This window comes from Pseudophryne corroboree, chromosome 3 (assembly GCF_028390025.1).
Source record: "Pseudophryne corroboree isolate aPseCor3 chromosome 3, aPseCor3.hap2, whole genome shotgun sequence".
Lineage (NCBI taxonomy): Eukaryota > Metazoa > Chordata > Amphibia > Anura > Myobatrachidae > Pseudophryne > Pseudophryne corroboree.
Window position 1 is genome coordinate 67,648,968 of NC_086446.1, and position 6,045 is coordinate 67,655,012.

Genomic DNA, 6,045 nt, shown 5'->3' on the forward strand with positions numbered 1-6,045 from the left:
TCCTATTATTTTTATCAATTAACAAAATGCAAAGTGAAATCAATGTTTGTTGTGACCACCCTTTACCTTCAAAACGGACTATAGTCAGGTGTATGATTAGCCAATCATACCAAACAGGCCAGAATGATCATCATTTTCATATGTAGGTTGAAACACGGGGTAATTCAGAGTTGATCGCAGCAGCAAATTTGTTAGCAGTAGGGCAAAACCATGGCCCTCATTCCGAGTTGTTCGCTCGCTAGCTGCTTTTAGCAGTCGTGCAAACGCAAAGCCGCCGCCCTTTGGGAGTGTATCTTATCTTAGCAGAAGTGCGAACGAAAGGATCGCAAAGCGGCTACAAAATATTTTTGAGCAGCTTCAGACCTACTCCTAGCTTGCAATCACTTCAGGCTATTTAGTTCCTGTTTTGACGTCACGAACACGCCCTGCGTTTGGCCAGCCACGCCTGCATTTTCCCAGGCACGCCTGCGTTTGTATCTGACACGCCTGCGTTTTTCAGCACACTGCCTGAAAACGGTCATTTACCTCCCAGAAACGCCCCTTTCCTGTCAATCACTCTGCGGCCAGCAGTGTGACTGAAAAGCTTCGCTAGACCTTGTGTGAAAAAGCATCGGCTGTTGTGAAAGTACGTCGCGCATGCGCAGAAGTGCCGCTTTTTTACCTAATCACTGCGCTGCAAACAAAAACAGCTAGCGAACAACTCAGAATGACCACACATGTGCAGTGCAGGGGGGGGGCAGATATAACATGTGCAGGGATTTGGGTGGGGTGTGTTCAAACTGAAATCTAAATTGCTGTGTAAAAATAAAGCAGCCAGTATTTACCATGCACAGAAACAAAATAACCCACCCAAATCTAACTCTCTCTGCACATGTTATATCTGCCCCCCCCTGCACTGCACATGGTTTTACCCAACTGCTAACAAATTTGCTGCTGCGATGAACTCTGAATTACCCCCACAATCATTAACTCACAGCTGTGTAGGATGCTTAAAACTGGGTGAGGAACAGCCAAATTCTGCGACAAAGGTGAGGGTGTGGCAGATAGTTTCATGTCACAGGTCATACATCAAGACAAGACTGAGCACATCAACAAGACACAAGGTAGTTATACTGCATCAGCAAGGTCTCTCCCAGGCAAAGATTTCAAAGCACACTGGGGTTTCAAGATGTGCTGTTCCAGCTCATTTGAAGAAGCACAAAGAAACAGGCAATGTTGAGGACTGTAGACGTGGTGGTTGGCCAAGGAAACTTAGTGCATCAGATGAAAGACACACCATGCTTACTTCCGTTCGGAATCAGAAGATGTCCAGCAGTGCCATCAGCTCAGAACTAGAAGAAACCAGTGGGATCCAGGTACACCCATCTACTGTTCTGAGAAGTCTGGCGAGAAGTGGTGTTCATGGAAGAATTGCAACCCAAAATTCATACCTTTGATGTGGAAACAAGGCCAAGCGACTCAACTAAGCATGAAAACAAAGGAACTGGGGCGTAGAAAATGTCAGCAGCAGCTTTGGACTGATGAGTCAAAATTTTAAATATTTGACCGTAAAAAAAGGTAGTTTGGTCGCCGATAGGCTGGAGAGCAGTACAATAATGAGTGTCTGCAGGCAACAGCGAAGATGGCGGAGGTTCCTTGCGAGTTTGGGGCAGCATTTCAGCAAATCTAGTTAGGGATTTAGTAGGAATATTTCTACTTGTTACTGTGGCTATTAAGAGTTTAGTTTACCTAACCTGTTACCGGATGCCGGCCTGGTTATGTATTTCAGGTCTAGATTGGACTAGATTTGGTAAATAAATCTCTCTCACATCAACTGTCAACCATGGAGGCGGAAACTACACCCGGAGGGTGGGGTCATAATTTTAATCCGTGGAGCACCCTTATTTGTGTCAATGGCTCAGGTGGTGGTGTTGTTGTTGTAGGACTTCTTCAGGGGAGTATAAACAGGAGGAGGAGGCTTGTGTGCAGCCTCCCCCATCTGGGCCTCCTCCCTAACCAGCAGTAACGTTTGAGCACTAGTGGCACAGACTCTATTACATATGTGCAGAACTCTGTTGAAATGGCGCGGCGGCCATTTCACCGGAGATTTCCTTATTGCACATTAGCAGAATGTCGGGACAGTGGCAGCCACACCACTTTCCAGGTGGTTTGCGGAGAGCCAACTGGGGACTCTGGAGAGGTGAGTATTGAAAAAATAGGCACAGGGTGTGTGGTGTGGGCCCACAGGGCTCAGGAGCCCGTGTGCCCCATACACAGTGCACCCATTATAGATATGCCACTGAAACTGTTTTATTTTAACATATTCTGCCTTTTAACACCAATTGAGCATCACTTAAATACCACACCAGTGTATTTTTGCTGATTGTGTGTCCCTTGATTGCCACAGTCTATCCATCTTCTAATGGCTTTCAGAAGCATAAAGCATTGTCACAAAGGACACATCATTTCAATCTAGTTCCACAAACATGACATAGAGTTCTGTGTACTCCTTTAGGGGGTCATTCCGAGTTGTTCGCTCGCAAGCTGCTTTTAGCAGCTTTGCACACACTAAGCCGCCGCCTACTGGGAGTGAATCTTAGCATAGTAAAATTGCGATCGAAAGATTAGCAGAATTGCGAATAGACAGGGGGTAATTCCAAGTTGATCGCAGCAGAATTTTTTATAGCAATTGGGCAAAACCATGTGCACTGCAGGGGAGGCAGATATAACATGTGCAGAGAGAGTTAGATTTGGGTGGGTTATTTTATTTCTGTGCAGGGTAAATACTGGCTGCTTTATTTTTACACTGCAAATTAGATTGCAGATTGAACACACCCCACCCAAATCTAACTCTCTCTGCACATGTTATATCTGCCTCCCCTGCAGTGCACATGGTTTTGCCCAATTGCTAACAAAAATCCTGCTGCGATCAACTTGGAATTACCCCCAGACACTTCTTAGCAGTTTCTGAGTAGCTCCACACTTACTCGGCAACTGCGATCAGTTCAGTCAGTTTCGTTCCTGGTTTGACGTCACAAACACACCCAGCGTTCGCCCAGACACTCCTCCGTTTCTCCAGCAACTCCCGCATTTTTCCCAGAAACGGTAGCGTTTTTTCGCGCACACCCATAAAACGGCCAGTTTCCGTCCCAGAAACACCCACTTCCTGTCAATCACATTACGATCACCAGAGCGAAGAAAAAACCTCGTAATGCCGTGAGTAAAATACCTAACTGCATAGCAAATTTACTTGGCGCAGTCGCACTGCGGACATTGCGCATGTGCATTAGCGACTAATCGCTCCGTTGCGAGAAAAAAATAACGAGCGAACAACTCGGAATGACCCCCTTAGTCTCCACAGTTAACAGATCCTAATCCAGGAGAATTGTTTTTACATGTATCAACATGCTATTCACACAATAAGGAAAGAAAGAAAGAAGACTTTTCTGGTTGCACTCTTGACAGTTTTGACGGAAAAATCAGTATTTGAAAACATACACTTTATTTAGTATTGATTAAAAATTGGGTGTATCAAAAGGACAAACAACATTCTAATTAAAACCATTTTAGTCTGGTGCATTGGTCATTTAGGGGTGGTCTTCAGTATGCCGGCTGTCGGGATCCCGGCGCACAGTATACCGGTGCCGGAATCCCGACAGCCGGCATACCGACACTTATTCTCCCTCGTGGGGGTCCACGACCCCCCTGGAGGGAGAATAAAATAGTGTGGCGCGCGTAGAGCGCCACCGTGCCCGCAGCGTGGCGAGCGCAGCGAGCCCGCAAGGGGCTCATTTGCGCCCGCCACACTGTTGGTATGCCGGTGGTCGGGCTCCCGGCGCCGGTATGCTGGTCGCCGGGAGCCCGACCACCGGCATACCATACTACACCCGTCATTTAGTACATGCATGCACAAACCTCTTAGGTTGTATTGTATCTGATCAGAACTTTAAGGACCTGCAGAAAGATAGACGAAATCAATGCCACAAATGGGCAATTATGGTGAACAAACAGGAGTGTCAAATGTACCTACTCTCCAAGGAGAGCTATCCCACTAGGGGATCTTGATATAGATACAGTAGAGTTGTTATTGATACTGTAAAACTAGTATATAGAGTGTGTCTGATAAAGATTGAAGCAAGAAAAGTGGCGATTCTGCTGTCAGTGTTAGGCACGGAGTATAAGGTTCTCATATAGGTGGTCATTCCGAGTTGTTCGCTCGTTGCCGATTTTCGCTATGCTGCGATTTGTTGCTAAATGCGTATGCGCATTCGCTAAGTTATTTAACACAAAACTTAGTAGATTTGCTAGTGTTCGTGCGGCGCTTTTCAGTCGCACTGCTGATCGGTGAATGATTGACAGGAAAGGGGCATTTCTGGGTTGTAACTGAGCGTTTTCCGGGAGTGTGCTAAAAAACGCAGGCGTGTCAGGGAAAAACACGGGAGTGTCTGGAGAAACGGGGGAGTGACTGGCCGAACGCAGGGCGTGTTTGTGACGTCAAACCAGGAACTAAACAGACTGAGCTGATTGCAATCTAGGAGTAGGTCTGGAGCTACTCAGAAACTGCAAGAAACTATTTAGTAGCAGTTCTGCTAATCTTTCGTTCGCTATTCTGCTAAGCTAGGATACACTCCCAGAGGGCGGCGGTCTAGCGTGTGCAATGCTGCTAAAAGCAGCTAGCGAGCGAACAACTCGGAATGACCACCATAGCTTCTACTACACTTGGTACAGTATTCCCAGGTGGTCTCCCATCCAAGTACTAACCAGGACCAGCACGGTTTAGCTAAACTAACTCCTCTCTAACACTTTGTATGATCAGTGACCTAACATCAGTGATCCAGGAGTGGTTGCCACGACAATTATCTACTATCATACCACACTGTAGATGCCCGACACCATCCGATCTCGGAAGCTAAGCCGAAGAGTTTGGGTTCCGGGACCAGGGCTGCCTGCACACAAGTATGCTGGAGGGGAGGGGGGTTGGCGTGAGCGGCGTTGGGATGCGGCAGCTGGTGGTAAGAAGCCCACAGGCTTCCATAGGGTATCGCCATCAAAAGATGGCGATACGTTTTGGTGGCAACAACCCGGCGGCTGGGTCTTAGTACATTTGAAATGCGATAAAACCCCCGAAAACGGGGGGTTTACCACATTTTTGCTTTAGTACATCCTGCCCTCAGGCTGCACCACAAAATGGACATTATGAGGGGATTCCCCCTAGATTGTCTATTTTGGTCTCATTAACGATCTCCTGTAATTATATTAGACTGGTGTGGAATCACTCAAGTTTTGTTACAAAATATATCAACATGCTAAAGACCTTAAATTTCAAGACACCGTTTCTTCAATGTATATGATTTGGAAATTCATAGCACATACTATTATGTATAAGTAAGTACCACTGCCATTTATTTCTTAGCATAATGCCAGTCTCATATATTTATTGGACAATGAAGATGAAATATCTGAAGATGAAATATCTTACCTCAGCAACTGTCCCAATTGTCAGAGAGATGACGGAGGGCTTCCACCAGTAATATAATTTACTTTTTCAATAGTACCCGTTATGAAGCTCATCAGAGTCATTAAAAATGTTAATGATAATGGTTATTTGGTTTTATGAATTTTATTCCATTCATAAAACCAAATATGAAAAGATTAAAAGAACATGGATCCTCATAGCAATTTGTCATGAATTGAGGGATGGTATTTGGGATCCCAGCGGTCAGAATCCGGACAGCGGCATCCCGACGCTCAGGATCCTGACACCTATTAGGTAAGTATGCTCTCCCTAATACCTTTACCCTAACGCTCCCCGTGGTGCCTAAACCTAACCCCCCGCTCCCTGACCCTAAGCAGCCCCACAAGAATCCTGACGCTCAGGATTCTGGCCCCAGCATTGCGATCCATGTCGGCATCGCAGCGTCGGTATTCCAAATGTTGGTATCCTGAACGTCAGGATCCTTACTAGATCCTGATGTAATCTATGTGTGTGTTTTAATGCAAAATGTAAATTATGTAGTGTGTTACTAAAATATAATTGAAAATAAGGTTCTCCTGTATACAGGTTAT